At 29.5% G+C, this 18,134-nt stretch overlaps 1 long non-coding RNA gene across 3 annotated transcripts in view; it reads left to right on the top strand.

The window, feature by feature from the left end:
* Window positions 1-6,568: 6,568 nt before the first annotated feature.
* Window positions 6,569-18,134, top strand: part of LOC139426911 (uncharacterized) — a 28,234-nt gene continuing 16,668 nt past the window's right edge. For 2 of the 3 annotated variants that reach the window (XR_015433374.1, XR_015433376.1), the window contains exons 1-2: window positions 6,570-6,684; window positions 17,523-17,583. This is a non-coding gene — a long non-coding RNA (uncharacterized LOC139426911). Of the gene's footprint in view, window positions 6,685-17,522; window positions 17,584-18,134 lie in introns of all 3 variants that reach the window. The other variant, XR_015433375.1, reaches the window with a different exon arrangement.

Below are 18,134 nucleotides of genomic sequence, written 5' to 3'. Positions count from 1 at the left end.
AATAATAAAGATAGATTAAAATTAATAACATAAATGGTTAGATAGACTCAAAAACTTTCATGAACCTTGTAAATGAACTTCCACGTGTGCCCCCTTCGTCGCACGGAGAATATCAAATCTATAGTCAATTTCACGCCAGGTAGCGGCAAGCATGTCGGCATCCACAGAGGCTATTGCGGTTGTAATTCTTTCTTTTAGGCCATCAATGTTCGACACGATCCTCCTGTAAACATTGTTATTATAAATCCCCAAAGAAAAAAGTCCAGCGGCGTTATATCAGGTGATCTGGGTGGCCAAGGAATTGGACCTCCTCGCCCAATCCATCTTCTTGTAAAATGGTCATTCAAAGAACTACGAACGATGATACCCCAATGAGGTGGTGCACCATCTTGTTGCAAAAAGACATGTGGCTGAAGCTCTTCTAGTTGTGGAAATACGAAGTTTTCCAACATGTCTAAGTATACGACTGATGAGATTGTCTTTTCTGTAAAAAAGAAAGCTACCTCTCGTGAAATTGACTATCGACTTGATATTCTCCGTGCGACGAAGGGGGCACACGTGGAAGTTCATTGACAAGAGTCATGAAACTTTTTGAGTCTATCTAACCATTAATGTTATTAACTTTAATCTATCTTTATTATTTTATGAGTTATTAAACATCAAAATGGGTCCGGGACTTTATGAACACCCTGTATAATTCCAATCTTATTATGCAATTTTAACACTTTTTATTTTTCTATACATCTGTAGCATTATGGTACTTGTAAGTTTAATAATTAGATTTCCTTCCCTTTCTTTTTTAAAAATCTTTAAACTCAATAAACCTACTCTATATTTTTCAACTTTTTGTCAGACTTCATGAAACTAGCAGCTTTTTTTTAAATTTTTGACTCTGATTCTGAAAAGGACTTATGTTATTGTCAATCACATCAGAGTTTCTTAAAAAATAGTTATTTTAATAATTTTTAATCAATGTAATCAAGAATCTACAATCGTTTAATAAATTAAAATTTTAAAGTTATGTACCAATTTTTATTCTTTTTTTACACTCAATCGAATAGAACAAATTACAAGCTGATAAGGAGCATTTATTTTAAAGTTGTGAGTAATTTTATGTGAGGAAAATGTCTAAGAGAGAATGATTTGAAATAATACTTTTAAAATAAGTTGAGTATAATATCTCCTATATAACTTATAATACCGAGCAGAATAAAACTAATAGTTAGTTGTTACAAACACTTGTTTAAATATAAATACACATCCCATAGGATGAAACTCAAAATAATGCATATTAATTTCAACAATAAATGTTTTTATTTGCAATTGATTTTATTCAATTCAGGATTAAAATTGCATACTATACTGACTTATTTCTAAAATATTTAAGATTTCCGAAATTCGCAAATTTTTGAAGTAGTGAACCATAAACAGCTGCATGAAAAAGCTCATAACCTTGAAACAAATTGTCATATAAACTTGAAATCGGATTTAATTTCATTCTGCCCAATATTCTAATAAGTAATAACAATCTGCTTAGTAAATAATTAACGTGGGTAAAATGCGAGAAAATAACATGTAATGAAAATAGCAGTTTTGTGATCAAACATGAAGAAGTGAGCTAGTACAGTTACTAGTTTTCAATTATCAAATATCTAGCAAACTATTGTTATCAACAATTACATAAACTCTGTAGTTTATTAGCAGAGATTACTTTTTCTTTTAGGCATAAATTCAGAACTATATCCTAGGGGAAGACTGAGCAGTAGCTTGCTTGTCTCTTCTTCTGCGCTGCCGCGCATGTGCTATTTACAGCCTAGGCCATCTCAGTAATATCAGGGAACTGTGGATAAGCTCTGTAAATATATATACGCCATTGCTATTTTAAAAATCTTTCAATTTTCAATGATTTATCTATAAGAGAAATTGTGAACATTTTTCTCAATTAATCAGCGTGCGTACTGCTACGTTAAAACATATACATTTAAGCAAAATAAAAAGAATAGTTCTATTTGACTGACCTACAAACAATAAAATATACTGTGCATAACCTGCTGTAACGATTCACCAGTAATGTTACCCAAAACAGTGACGAGAAATATTTCGGTTATTCTCTCTTATTGCTAAGCCTACAACGATAGCCTCTAAGAATATCCTCCAACTTAAATTATTTAAGAACAGGACGCGTCGTTAAAACAAAAATAATAAAATTTAAGTTTCAAAATTGAAGAATATTTGATTAAAAGTGATAAAACTAAATTAATAAATGTCAAGCACACTTACCGAATTTCGAATAGACTTTCGATTGTCAATACACACGCCATTTGCCAGCTCGCAAGGAACTCTGGGAAGTGAGTTAGTTAAAATGAAGTGTACTTTAAGCAACCTTAAAACAAGCTTAGGTATAAATAAAATGACTTCAACACCTCAACAAATACCTCACTCTCTTTAGTTGAAATAAGGTATTTTTTTATACCTCATAAATACCTCAATATCGTTAGTAGAAAAAAAGTATATTTTTTATACCTCGTAATTACCTCACTCTCGTTAGTTGAAATAAGGTTGATTTTTTTATACCTCATAAATACCTCTTTTGTTACAAGTGTAAGAGAAACAACCTCGTATACCTTAAAAATCATCTTATCAGTCTGCATGATTTGAAGTGAATTTAAAGCAACCTCAAAATAAGCTTAGGTATAAATAAAATGACTTCATATATCTCAATAAATACCTTTTTATCGTTAGTTGAAATAAGGTAAAAAATTTTATACCTCAAAAATACCTCCTTTGTTACAAGTGTAAGAAAATAAACCTGGTATACCTTAAAAATCTCCTTATCAGTCTGGTTGATTTGAAGTGAATTTTAAACAACCTCAAAACAGGCTGAAGTATATATAAATCAACCTCGTACACCTTAATTACAACCTTTACGAGGTATAATTTTTATTGCTGTTTCTCTGCAACCTTAAATATACCTCAAATATACCTCAAAACGACCTTAATACCTCAAAAATACCTCAAATCAACCTTAAATATACCTTAAATTTTCATAAGGGCTGGAAGGTAGGCCACCAGACAAGCAGGCTCGCTGCAGGAGGGAGGGGTCCTGGGTTCGAATCCCAGGGACGGTCAAATTTTCAAAAAATGCTCTTTTTTTATTTTGTTTATTTTAAATTACATTATTTTTTTTATGTGTTTTTCGATGTTCTGGATTTTCCTGCATGTAGGGAAAAAAAGTTTTATAGGGAAAATGGGAAAAAACTGGAAAAATCCAGGAAAATCAGTTTATTTGCTCTTTTTCGACTTCCATTGTAACATTTTGGATATTCTAGCATGCATGGGGTGTTTTCTGTGTGTGAAGTTCAGCAAAGAGAGCGTAAAGAAATAATAAAAAAAAGGATAAAAAAATAAAATGGCTCGAGAAAGGTTCAAATTTCAAGACCCCCTAGCTCCTTTTAATATCAAGATATAATTTTCAAACTCGGACTCTAGGTAGGAGTCTATGGTCCGATCAAGGCTGCTGAAGAGAATTTTTATAGGCCAATTAGGGGGGTCACAGTCAGGGCTAAAGAGAATAGAAGGGCTGGTTCACTCCTTTGAAGTAGCTCTCGCCGCGCCAATCCTCCTATTTTCTCTAGTGAGGTCACTTTGGCGCAAAGCTCGCACTTTTACATCAAGAACGGAGCGTTCGGCCTTACTATCTCTTACTAATATTGGAGCATATCTTTTTGCGAGATATTCTAAGACATTTGTTATTTTCTATAATGACTTTCCTCAGTTTTTGCAGTGAATTTACAAGAATTTAAAACTATTATAGAAATGCCAGTTTGCGCGATTGCAACTTGAAAAAATTTTGATAGAAAAACAAAAGAACAAAATTTAATTTTCAGCGTGTTCTCTAAAGTAAATGAACAACTATGTAAAGAATGGATTTCGAAATGATACAGTTGATATAAAACAGTAATACGTTTATTCTGTCGTTAAGAACTTTTATAAAAATTCATTATCTAAATAGAAACCGCCTCGTTACTTAAAAAGAAAGGCAGGTGAAAAAAATTGAAAAATGGATAAAGTCAAAGAAAATTAAAATGTAAATGAAAAGTATCAATAAAATATACAGTACATAGTTGGAATTCTCTTAATTTCATAACATAATTTTTAATGAAGTTATTCTACATATTTATTATTTTTTTAAAAATGTTACGTCGTACGTTAAATCCAGGTCCAATCGTTTTAACGTACGACGAAATTAACGTCGTCAAGGAAATTTTCTAAGTACCGAAAACTTCTGAATGTTTTCTAAGTACCGAAAACGTCAGAAATTTTCTAAGGACCGAAAAGGTCAGAAATTTTCTAAGATCCGAAATCATCAGAATTTTTTAGGACATTATCAAATTTTGCGTTACACGCTAAGAAAAACAAACGAAAATGTTTTTCAGATTGCTTTTATTGGTACATAAAATAAAATAATTTGCACTTTAAGCATCGGAGCAAAATTATATTTATGAAAATTAAAAGATTAGTTTCTTTTAATTAAGATTAAATCAAAATAATCGCATTTTGCGTTACACGCAAAGGAAAACCATGAAAATATTTTTTAAATTGGTTGGTGATAGTAATAGGATTCAAGCAAAGTGTTCATCATCATCTCAATGAAAATATTTTTTACGAACAGCCATTTTAATTTTTATTAACTTTTATAGATAGGGTACCATATTTCTGAAAAGAACGAAAAGCTCTTCTTATTAACTGAACCCAGAAATTAAAGTAAGTCGAAAAGTGAGTTAAGTATCGAAGTACAATTGCTATAAAAATAACCTATTTTAATTGAAACTATAAAAATTTTTGTTACACGCTAAGGAAAACCACGAAAATGTTTTTTTAAATCACTTTTATCGGTAATGGGATTCTAGCTAAATGTTTATTATCTAAAAGAAATTATTTTTTAAAAACCAATCTTTTTTTCTTTTTTATCCTTGTGAAGCTTATCATCTTTGTGAATGTAACGAAACGCCCTTATTATTTTTAATCCAATTCAGAAATCGAAGTAATTAACAATTTAAGTATCTTAATACAATCATATTCATGAAAGTAATTAGAATAGTTTATTTTAATGAATATATTATTATTTATTTTAATTAAATTAAAATAATCAAATTTGCGTTATATGCGAAGGAAAACCACGAAAAAATCTTTTAAATTGCTCAATGGTAATAGGTTTCCATCTGAATATTGATTATCGCAATGAAATTTTTCTTTATAATCAATAATTTTTTTTATCATCCTTGAAAAACAATCTGTCATCTTAGTGAATATTCTGAAACACTCTTCTTATATTAATATTTTTGTACGCAACCCAGGAATCAAAGTAACTTGTAATTTAAGTATCAGAATAAAAGCATACATATAAAAGCTATTGTAGTAACCAAATTCTGCGATACGAGCTAAGGAAAAGCAAGAAAGCGTTTGTCAAATTTTTCGAAATGCTCATTATAGCAATGAAATCATTTTTAATAATCAATGATTTTATTTTATCATCTTTAATATATAGCCATCTTTGATATATAAGGAAATGTTGTGAAATGCTCTAAAAATTGTTTTGTACGTTTTTGTATTTTTGTACATAACCCAGATATCAAAGTTACTTGTAATTTAAATACAGGAATGAAATTATATTTTGAAGGAATTTTTTAAATGAAAATAATTAGAATTTACATTACGCACAAATGAAAACCATGAAAAAGTTTTAATAACAAACTGATTGAACGCTAGCAGACAATTATGAGACTCTATCTCAACAATTATTAACATTTTCCAATTTACTGTTCTTCATGAAATTAAATGTTTTGGTCAGCTTCGATTGCTTATAAAACTGTTCTTTATTTTATTTTAATTATTTATTTTTTAGTTATATTTATATGTTTTTAATAAGTACTTAAATTGTTTTTTTTTATTTATTTATTTCAAGTATTTGAATTTCAGAACAATATAAAAATCAATTTTTTAGATTATATTAATTTTTTCATTTTAAAATTTACTAACTATAAATCTTTAAAAAATTTGAAAAAAATGTGTTCAGATTTTTTTGCCACAGAGACAGAATGTTATTATTTATCATGACAATTTATAAAAATCAAATAAGAAAAAATAGAGTAGAGACCAATTATGTCAAAGTTCACCCTGACATCCGTTTGGTATAGTCATAGATATAAAGGCAAGGTTATTAGTCCCTGTATTAGTCCCTGGGTATAGTGATTGATCTTTATATCTTTATGTCTTTGTCTGAGTTCATACAAGGAAAGGAGGGGATACAAGCATCTATATTCATTGTCTACGAAGTGCTTCGATTGGTTCGAATAAATTATCTAACCGAACATGCGCAGTAGTAAAATTACGCCAAACAAAAATGCCATTCTAGTAATCCTGACAATACGATTAAGCGATAAAGATGAAAACCTTGATGTAATTGACCAATCAAATGCCTCTATTTATTAAAAAGGCGGGCAGCCAAGCAACAGCCAAATGTACTACAACTACAACCTATCACTCGTTCTGCGATAAGCGAGCTATAAGCGAAATGCTGCAAAGAGTTCCAAAACTGCAAGACGGTCATCATCAATTCTACGATCATTTTTATACGAAAGTAGGACTTTTTAGGTATTGAATTTCGGTTGGAAAAATTTAAAGGTATAAACATTTATTCTGTTAATTTTTATTCTGCATTTTGTAATATTCTATGCTTGTAAACTGCAGTTAAGTAGTAAACTTCGGATGATTCTAAACTATTATTAGTTATGAGATTTGCCAATTGTTTCAGAGGAATTTTCAGTGGCGTGATGTTTACGGCTAAATTGGTTACGAAGCAGATTTTTGTGAACATTTTCCACGCTGTATTTAAGTCCTGTCCGCTATAAAACGACGCCTGCATTATAAACACCACATTTTAGCAACGTTGCGAGGAGTTAAGCATGCTGTCATTTCAATTCTGTTACTCAGGGTGAAGCCTCTTAATTGTTTGAGCGTTTGTTTCCTCATAAGTAAGGTGGTCTCCGAAGCAAGGAATAACTTTCAACTGTTTTTAATTACGCAATAATCTCTGTTTTGTGTTTATTTGAGAAAGGATAAACCTCTTTACACGCTCAGGGTGCGTAGCATTTTAAAAAGAACTTAAAGGTGCATTTTTCATTGGATGTTTTTAAAAAGTGCTTAATATTTCCCTTTTTCAAAATGAGATTTTTTTCTTTACCGTGTTAAATTTCGCTACGAAGTATGCAGAAAAAGACTTCACATTGTTCTATTCAACATTTTCGCAATTAATTCAACTCCAATCTATTTCCGCATATCGTCAGTCTGTAGCGTATTAAAATGCCATTCGATTTATATGATTAAAAAATTGTGACAATTGTCTAAAACAATGCCGAAAGTTTTTGTTTTTGAAATGACGGTTAAAACCAGATAAAACCGTCAATTGTCAAACACTTTCCAATTCTGCCAAATTGGGATTTTTTTAAAGTGCTTTAAGAAATATTATTTGAGTGCTTAAAAGGTGCATTTTTTTTGTTGAATAAGTTGGCAATGCTCCCTGACGCTTGATTGATTCTTTTTAATCAAAGCAATAAAGAGGCATTACGCATTGGCTTTTTTTATCTGTTAATCCTCCTGGCATCAAGCGCGTTATATTACAGGCATGATTTCTATGCTAAAAGCGGCTTGCCCGTGTATGCACGCGTTCATGTTCTAGCTCTGGGGTGGCGATCACGTCTTTTTCTGAACTAGAATATTTCCTTCCCCTTCAACCTCCTACTGCTCGCAAATTGAGAGGCGTATAAGCTGTCATCGTAAATCACTCGCGGTTGTGCTAGAATATTTCTGTTTGAATCGATGTGAATAGTTTGCGTTCTTTTTCATGTTTGAACCCCAATCAAACCAAAAGTTTACCTTTAAAAAACAGATTGCATTTTTATTTTCTCCAACACTTTCGAAATATTGAATTTTTTTACTTTATTGAATTACTTTTAAATTTCAATTAATTTTCGAAATAGCATTTTTAATTTTAGAGTAAATTGCAGGAAATTATTTCTTGTCTAAATACAAGTGCTATATTTAATGAACTAATTAATAAATTTTTAATATTACTAATTTTCCATAGTACAGTACACTCTCGATTATCCGTGCACGGATTATCCGGTTTGCGGATTATCCGTGCTCATTCCGGAGTCACACAGAAAATATAAAGAGAAACATTTTCAAGATTAAAAAAATTTGATTCATGAAGTTATAACACTACCAAATTTTTCGAAGCAATATTCGTTATTGGATTGCAGTATATGGAATATCAGCAGCATGGTCAAAGGTAAAATCGTCTATGTTATCTGTCACGATCTTGGAGAAAGATCATACCGCATGATGAACAATCCTCTTCAGATGTTCAAGAAAAATATGATAACAGTATTCTCGAACAAGCAGAAGAAATCTAAGGTTTCGAAATTCTTGATGCAGAAAATTTAGAAGATAGGTTTCAAAGTGATGCATGTGAGCCTAGCTTCCAGTATTTGACTGATGAAGACATCGTCCCTGTGGCAGAATTTTTTCTGGCTTTCTGCGACAAACCTAACTAGAACCAATATCTTTCTGCAAGATATTTTTATCGTTATAAATATATGTGTAATGAATTTATAATAATAGATGCACTTCATGTTTATAAAAAAGCCTACATGCATAGAATAAAACTATGTAGATTTTTTTTTCTTCATGTCATAATATAAGTTTAAATTTCTTAATAAGTTTAAATGTGCATAATCTTCGATAATAAAGAAAAATTGTAAATGTATAGATCTGCAGACAAAAATGCTTACTAGAGCATAAATAAAGATAACCCAGAACCTGTAATAAGATAGAACTTATAAAAATAGCTAAGAATGGACAAAAAGATTAAATTTATAAAACAACATAACTGAATTTGAAGTATCAGCTTAAAACAGTATGATTTAATGTTTCATTATAGTAATTGTATCAGGTACAGAAACAAATCAGGTGAAAAAATTAATATTGAGGTAGAGTAATCAAAATAATAAAATAATATTGACTATAACCGAATTCTAAAAGCAAAAAAATTAAAGCAATCTATTTCTATATGAAAACAATTAGATTCGATTAATTTTGTGCTGACTTATTGAAAAAATTTTATAAAAAAAAAAAGAAGGTAAATAAAACTTTTTTCGTGATCAGATTAAGTTCAGAAAGAAAAAAATACACAGCGCTTGCGATTTGTAACAGAAGTCTCACTGTATTGTGTAAATATATAGCATTGATTCCACACGAAGTACGCAGACGCGGTTTCCGACTCAATACGCTCAAGACTATTCAACATCTCGAAACGAAATCGTCTTCATCAGTGCTGAAACATCGGTATTAGAGCCATACTCATTGGATGCGATTTTTTTCACATGCGTATGGAAACCTATTTGAAAGTGTTTCGCCAGTAAATATTTTCCACCAATCTGGTTTTCATTCGCATGCCAAAAAATCGTAGATAGTGAGATATCCTAGGCTTTATTTCATTTATCGTTATATTGCAAGTGTTTTTTTTTATATCGACGGCTTAATTCAAAAGATATAGGCATTTTATCATCCGTTTCATCCTTGCTATCAACATCGCTACTAGTAAGAATATTTGGTTTGAATCTAGAACGTTTTTTTTTTTTTTTTCAATATTAGTAGCGTGGAAAGCTTTTTTCCTATTTTCCTGTCGCTTTGCGGAAAAAAAAAATCTCTGACATCGCTAGATATTGTCATTTTCCATCTTATTTCTTCTTCGAAATGGGCCTTGAAAAATAAGTTCAAATTTTTTTTTTTTATAATTATTGTTGCTTCACAAGAGCAACAAATAACCTTTTCGCTAGACATTATTTTTTTAAAAAAGAAAAATCTTTTTAGGCATGAAATTTTCCACATAAGTGCAAAAAATATAAAACGCTCTATTCTCGTAAGAAAACACAAAAAGCAAATTACTGCGCTAGCGATAAAAGCCGAAGTTGGCAAATGTCCCAAAAATAGCTTAATAAAGGGGAAAAAATTTCTCCCCTTTTATATCCAGTTATTGTTTGTGTTGGACACGGACTAGGGAGGTTAACGGAGGATCACGAGTGCTTTCCCCTTCCACGGTACGCTAGAAAAACAATTCTGTAAGAAAATAATTTTGCAGAACCATTATTGCTTCTGCAGAAATTTTCTGTTTCTGTCGAAATTATTTTTTTGTAAAACAGTTTCTGTTTCTGCAGAATCTTTTTTGAGAACTTTTGTTTTTGCCAAACCCAAAAATTTTATTTCCCAAATAAGAAAATCTTTCTGCAAGAACTCAGTCCCTTTCTGCGACAATGTCGCTGTGTCGCCGTGTTTCTGCCACGGGGGACATCGTTATGTTGTTAAATCAAATAGTGATGATAGTAACTGATGCAGAAGATGTAGTAAATGAATGAAATACTATTTCTCATTCTGTTGCTCTGTGGAAATTTTATTAGATTATATGGGAGGATTTGATTACGGTGACACTACTGCGGTTCGTAAAATATGTGTATCGATATATGGCGAAGACGCATTGCACATTTTTTAAAAAGGAAAATTCCAAGTTTGATGTTATGCATGCAAATGTCAGTAATTTTTATATTTTTTGTACTGATATTGACTTTTTCTTTAATAAAAGGAGTTTTCGGATTGTCCGTGTGACCTGTCCCGGTGATTAACCCGGATAATCGGGAGTACACTGTATTTAACTAATTTATTTAAATTAGATAACTTTTTTAAGTATTATGTTGCTCACAAAAAAATTAAAAAATATTTTATCTAGCAAATGAAGTTAACTCTTAAAACACTCTCTCCTCTTTCTGTAATGTTAAAGACTTTCTCGGCATTTTTCTAAAAATCCCATCACTCAAAACACTAGTTTTATTTGTACTTTAGTTTAATGATATTAAAGCATTTTCATGGATAGAGAAAAAGTCGAAATTCTTTTCATTAGTAAATACATTTTTCATACATGTGAATATATAAATGCAGCATATTGCAGTAATGATAAATAAGTTTAATAATAAACTCAAATTTCCTTAATAATAATAAAAAGATGTACAAGCTGTTAAAACTCCAAATAACTAAGTGAGTTATAATAAACTAAATATTTTTTTCAAGTCCACAAAATAAATGTAAATATTTAATTCCACTCAAATACATTTTAAATATACATACATTTAAATATACATTTTAAAGAAAATGATTTTTTTTTAAAAGTATAACTGATTATATTTAAAATATTTAAGTAATTGTTGTGAAAATTCCAGTAACTAAAATAAAATATTAAAAACATTGCACATTTTATATATTTTAATTGTTGGAACACTTGCAAACAAGATTATTTTTCTTTCAAAAAGATGTTTTATTTTTTAATTAAATGCATCATTAATTTGATTCAAAGTACAATTTTTTCTATAATATCATTCGAAATCCAAATAAAAGTGTGTGTAAAGTCAAGGGTGTAAGCTCAAGTTGTGTTGTAATTATCATGTTAGTAAATATTCAGGAAACCTGGAAAGTAATGACGGTTTGGCACATTGAATATTCGATAGTCTTAAAAATCCCTTTTATTTACGATCCGGAATTGAAGGGTTGTTGATAACGAGGGTGAATACATTTTTGATTAAAAATAAAATCTTGGTAACAAATATCAAGTGCATCGAAATGACATTACTCTCAGATCTCCCTAATATTTCATGAATTTAAAAGTTGTTCAATCCAGATGGGCGGAAACAACCAACGTAAGTATTAACAGTACTGACATTCGTACTAAAATATGAATCGATTGATTGTCTGAAATCTAAAGTAGATGATTACATGATGTTTTTGTTAAGTTATTAGAATAGTTTTCAGAAGTTTAATTTTAAATGGGGGTACGCAAAGCGATAAACAACCCCTTATTGTGATGTAAATATAATCTAGACAATACTTATCATACTAGTGTCCATACGAAATATCATACAGTTTCATCTAAAGGGCACGTTTTCTTTTCTGTTCATGGTCAAAAATACTGTAAAAGGTGATCTAAAAAAATGGGCGTATAGTACTAAAAGTGTATCGCAGAAGTTAGAGAAATGCGAAATGTAGAGAAGATTTGTCACTATATTTTCTGCAATTCAATTAAAGTCTAAATTTCGACTGCGAAAAAAAAGAAACTTAAAATAAGAGCTTCAATAAACTTAAAACAAAAAATAAGAATAAAAGTAAGCGAGAATTAAAAATAAAACATAAATGAACTTAAATAAAGTACACTACAATTCTGCGAACTTAACAAGTAAAATAATCGAAGTAATGGATAAAATTTATAATTAAAGGTCGTGGAAAATACAATTCAATAACACTCTGCAACAAAATATCCATTTTACTTCATCAGTAATCTTTCGATGCATTTTGTATGCAGAATTTACTTTTGGAATAAAAATTAACTCGCTACTTGAATAAAAAGTTCTAAAAATATTTGGCAACTAAAATGGAAGCCATTACGTTAATTTGATTCTTTGGAATTGTATATTTTTGAATTTATAAACGAAACGTTATAAACGAATTTATAAAACATAATTTAACAAATCATATGTTTAAAAAAAAGCGATAGCAACTTTTTGTGCCCAACCACAATTTCAATTTTATTCATAATCCACAACATTCATAAATATATTTCTATTTATTATAAATACAATATTTTTAAAATATTACTCTTATGAATAGTAAATATGACTATTTAGGGATACAAGTTTTATTATTCTAAATATATTTTACCACATATGAATTAAAATCACAGATAACATAACTTAATGTTAGTTTTCTTAAGAATAATTTACTTTAAAAAAAATTTTTAAATTTAATTTTTTTAGATTATAAAAAGTCGTTATGACCTTTAATTTATTGATATTTAACCGAAGTAATGCAAAAAATTTTACTTTCCTTATTTCAATAAATTGTTCTGCTTATGTTACATACGTTCTTTGATTTTTTACTGCTAAGCTGCGCACTATAAAAAGTAAAAAAAAAATCCTCTATTTATTTTACATGCTATTTCCAATTTTGAAAAAATGTCATAATCATTAGTTCCAATTCTTGTAAGTTTGTTTCGATGAAGAAGAAACACAGAACGACGTTTTTTTTACTAACAGATAGGGAGAGAAAGCGATGAAGTCCTTTTAACACATTTTTCCAATTTTTTCACGAACTGTATCATATAAGTCGAAAAAAATTATTGTTGTTTGTTATTTACCATTGTGTTTATCAGTCGCCATTTTTTACTAGTGTGGAATAACTGATTCTGCAGAGCAACATGGTGCAAAGAGATGAATTTAAAAAAAACATTTCGATATTAAATATTTTAAACCAATACTACCGAAATTTTTTAGTATAACTACGTTTATTTTTGTATATTTTAATTCTGTTACTTCCACGTGATTTTTTTTTTCCAAATATATATCATTGCATGATCTATATTGTTAAAATCATTCCTTTGAATTTAACAGCAATGGACAAAACTACAAAGAATCATTATATTAACTTGTAAAATAATATTCTTGCAACAATTCCTGTACTGATATTTATTCTTTGTATGTAAAATTTCATAAGGTTACGAATTTTTTTAAGCTTTATTATTGATATTACCCTATAAAATAAAATAAGAAAATTTACAATAAAAAATGCAGTTTTGCTTAACTAGTGTATGTAGAAATTTATATTTTTAGTCAATTTTATAAAGTGTTATATGAACAGCTTTTACTTAAATATTTAAAAGACGAATTAAGAATAAATTATCCAAATAAGTTCAATACGAGCACTATTTAAAAAATTTTAACGTACATTAAAAAGTTTTAAGTTTTAACAATATTCCATCTTTAGAACAGCAGCGTTTAGCAAAAGCTTTTTTTTAAACTTAATTTCAAAGAAAAAGAGAAATAAAACGGAAATTAAATAAATAATCTTTTAAACAGCAGTTATTTTTCTAATTGAACATTATTGAAAAAATACTCATTAATTATTTTTCTAAATTTAAAAATATCATTAATATACTTAAAAGATAAATATGACTTTTTACTAGCATGTATATCAACAAAATTGTACTTTGAATTCCGAAATGAGGCAATTTAAAATGCACACACATTTTTTAAAATAAAAAACTTAGACGGTAGCCACAAACAGCGCACCTGGAAAGTCATGAATTTCGGTATTGAACAAAATTTGTCGTAAAATGTCATGATTTTAACTATTTTTTTAAAAAATCATTAAAAGTCATGGATTTAGGTCACAGAAAAATCTAATGATTAAACTGGAATTTTCCCCTCCCCCAATTTCTTGGTGTTTCGAATATCTGATTTTGTAACAAACTCCCCCCTCACAGTCATATTTTATTAAATTATAAAATGTTTTTGTCATGTTCTTTAAAAAATGAAAAAATAAATAAATACCTACCGTCATGTCGGGCTACTTTGTGCAGGATTTCGCAGTTTTTGAACTTTGGCATGTAAAAAAACTATGTTAATTCAAACTTTAGTAAAATTTATCGATATTATATTCATAACTGGACTCAGACGAGTGAATTTGATCAATATTGTCATTATTTGTATGTAATATTTACAAATAATAAGTCAAAACATACCTTGCGCAAAGTAGCCCCCAAGTGGGGCTACTTTGTGCAGCGATAGGAATTCTGCTTAATAATCATGTTTTCAGTAAAATATTGATATAAAATTGTTAAAAAAGTTAATTGTTGACATTTTTAATAACAAAAACATCAAGATATGTAAAGATATTAGTTTGAAAATAATTTTCAGCGTAAAAAAAACCATTTTTTATAAAGTATTTTTTATTAAAAAGAATTTTTATTTCAAAACATTTGAATTTAAACAAAAGGAAACCATATACATTTTTGAACATTGAAATGGATGAAATTTCAGAAATAATAATTATTACCTATTCATTAACATTTATAATATTGATAAATTTGAACATAACACACTTGAATGAACATGACAGAATTTGCTCTTCAGTTTCTGTCAAAATCTCCTGATGTCCTATGAAATAAATTTTTATGTGTTAAATCGTTTGATTAATTCATTGAAAAATCTTTGTATCTTTGTTTGCACGTGTTTCTTGTGAATTTTATTGGAGATAGTATTTCTGTGGGTTTTGTACTTCCGAGAAACTTCTGCAATCGACATACCACCAGCAACTGCTTACAAACATTGTTACAGCTTTTCTAAAGTGTAATTACGGTAGTTTCTCATTCCAGGTATTTTTTTTTATAACGTCTGACCATTTTTCTGTCGAAAAAAAAAGACGAATTAAACTTTTCACCAAGTAGCCCCTCAGTGCATTTTTTTTCATTTTCCGTTTATTTGCTCTTAATTTTCAATTTTTTTAACGCTAACATGATATAATTGTTTATTAATACATAAATAAAGAATTTTGCAATTACGACAATTGTTTTATCAACGTCTTTGCATTTCACAGCTAAAGTTTCCATGCACACTTTTCGACGTCTGACCTTCTCGGAAAGTTGTTGACATTGGATAAACAAAACACACTCTGAGATTGTTTTAAAATTTGAAAAAATGTTTGAAATAATAAAAGAGACTTCTATCTTCGAATTCCACACATTTTTAACGTGAAAAAAACGTAATACTGAATAGCAGCACTTGAAAAGTGCCAAATTCGAATTTTGCACAAAGTAGCCCCACATGGCGGTACGTCATTTCTAGAGCAAATTATCTTTTGAACTTCTGTGATTTCAGAATTTTTATTTATTTTTTTATTTTATCAGTTTAAATTCTAGCTGAAGCAAGCCAGTGATTGACGAATTTTTTTTAATTCCGAAATGAGAACAGAAAAATCAGAAGTATTTCTGTCCTTTCCCTTGAACAAGAAAAGTAACTTAATATAATTCTGCCTAAAAAAGAAAAAAAGTTACTTTCATATTTTTTCAGCTATTTTATTGCTTCAACTCTTTATTTACTCTGTTTTTTTTAAAATTAAAATCTATAAATATGAAGATGCAGAGTATAACAGTTTTGGTTACACCTATAATTTTAATTAATGTTATCATGATGCTTTTTTAGATTTAATATTGTGTTTTTGTGAGATAAAATAGTAGCTTCGTAAAGTCATGAAAAATTCTTGGTCATGAATTTGAAAATCTAAATTGTAGCCCTGTACTTATCTCTTTAATCATATTTTATATGGAGTGAGTTTTCTACACTCTGCAAACTCCTCCTGTTTTTAGAGTGTTTTGACTCACAGCATGATTGTGTTTTGAGATGCTCTTTTTTTATACGTGTATTTGTTACCCAATTTATTATTTGTGTTTAAAAGAAGAGTCGTTATTAGAATCATCATTTGAAGACCTAAGAATTGTCATTCAATAAAAGAATTGTTATAAGTAGTCGAATGAGGACTGTCAAAAAAGCGAGTTCTTTCTAAATCTAGCAACCATGTCACCTTTTTTTAGCAATATATCCCTAACTGACACAAATTTTCCGTTCAAACTCGCCAGAATGACTTAATATCATTACAGGGTGCATAGCGCTTTTAAAAAGCGCTTAAAGGTGCTTATTTTCGAACTTGGTTTTCAAAAGCCCTTAAAGGTACTTTTTTCATTGGGTCTTTTTAAAAAGTATTTAATTTTCCCTTTTTGAAAAGGAAATTTATTTCTTTACCTTGTCCATTTTCGCCACATATTATGCAAAAGCGTGCTTTTTACATTGTTCTATTCAACATTTTCATAATTCATTCAACCACCATCTATTTCGGCGTACCGTCGGTTCATAGCGTATGAAAATAGAGTTTGATAAAATTCTTCTGAGTCCGCATGTGCGTCTACTGAGCTGAGTTCGGTGAGATTATTGCACTCTCATGTGCAACTCTATTGCATTTTGAAAGATATTCTCCATTTCAGGCTTCATTTTCCACCTTCGGATATAGAACCGAAAAATCTCTCGATCTTTTATGATGGCTAATATAACCAAGAAAAGAGGTTTTTTTGTCAGAAACTGGTTATTTTATCATGATCATGTAGTAAAATTATTTTGCATTTTGTTAACGTATAGAGTGCTTAAAAATATTTCTTTGGTGCTTAAAAAGTACTTAAAAGGTGCTTATTTTTTGGTCAAAGATTTGGCTACGCACTCTGCATTAGTATCTTTGAAATACAGCAGATTTGAGCTCTGAAATTGTATAATTGCTTTCTTTCATTAATAACGAAATTATCTGTTTGAAACTATCGCCTAGCAGATCTGTAGTAAGCAGTTGTATACTTTCTGACCAGAAGTAGAGCTGGTCAAGAGCTCTAGATTGTTGTTGTTTAAATTCATATTAAAAACACCTTCCACATAATGTTGGTCTGTATGTTAAGAATGTTAATTAAGGTAAAAATCCTGTAATGTTTATAATGTACGAGTTTTTCTTCAAATGTCATAACTATGATTATTGTTAATTATTAATTTCAGATGGAGAAAAGTAGGAACTGATTATGTTAAAAAGTATCTGGATAAAGAAAAGAATGAACAAGTATGTTGAATTTTTGAGCTTAAAGCTTTTTTAAAAATTGTGTTGGCAGAATTTTTTCAGTCTTTCTTCGATTTACCTCTCTAGTACTAACAATATCTTTCTTCAAGATACTTTTAGTAATAACAAATACAGTCATACCTCGATATAAGGTCACTTTTCCAAAGTCCCGGTTGACTGAATAGGAATTATTTGTTACAGATTATCGGATATATGGTCAAGTTTTAAAAATAAAATCGTTATCGCTTATAAGGTCATTTTTATCTGAGGTGTAGCCTGGTGTCCACCACATACATAGAAAATTGTTTTCGTCATGCAGGTTTTGTGAGTTCTCTGAATATCATGGATGACGAAACCGAAGAAAAAGACTATATTCCTCTATCTGTTCTGATGGAAGATTTGGAAAATCGTGGCTATGCCATTGAAGGGGAGGCTGTATATGGTTTGACTGATGAGGAAATTGCCACCACTTCTGAAGCTACAATTTCTGAAATTGTTTTACAAGTTTCACAAGTTGTGGACAATGACAGTGATCCTGAGACTGTAGCTGTAAC

This window comes from Parasteatoda tepidariorum, chromosome 4 (assembly GCF_982258835.1).
Source record: "Parasteatoda tepidariorum strain Cologne lab strain chromosome 4, Ptep-v5.0, whole genome shotgun sequence".
Classification (NCBI taxonomy): Eukaryota; Metazoa; Arthropoda; class Arachnida; order Araneae; family Theridiidae; genus Parasteatoda; species Parasteatoda tepidariorum.
The sequence above is the reverse complement of the archived record's forward strand: the minus strand, read 5'-3'. Positions and strand labels throughout refer to the sequence as shown.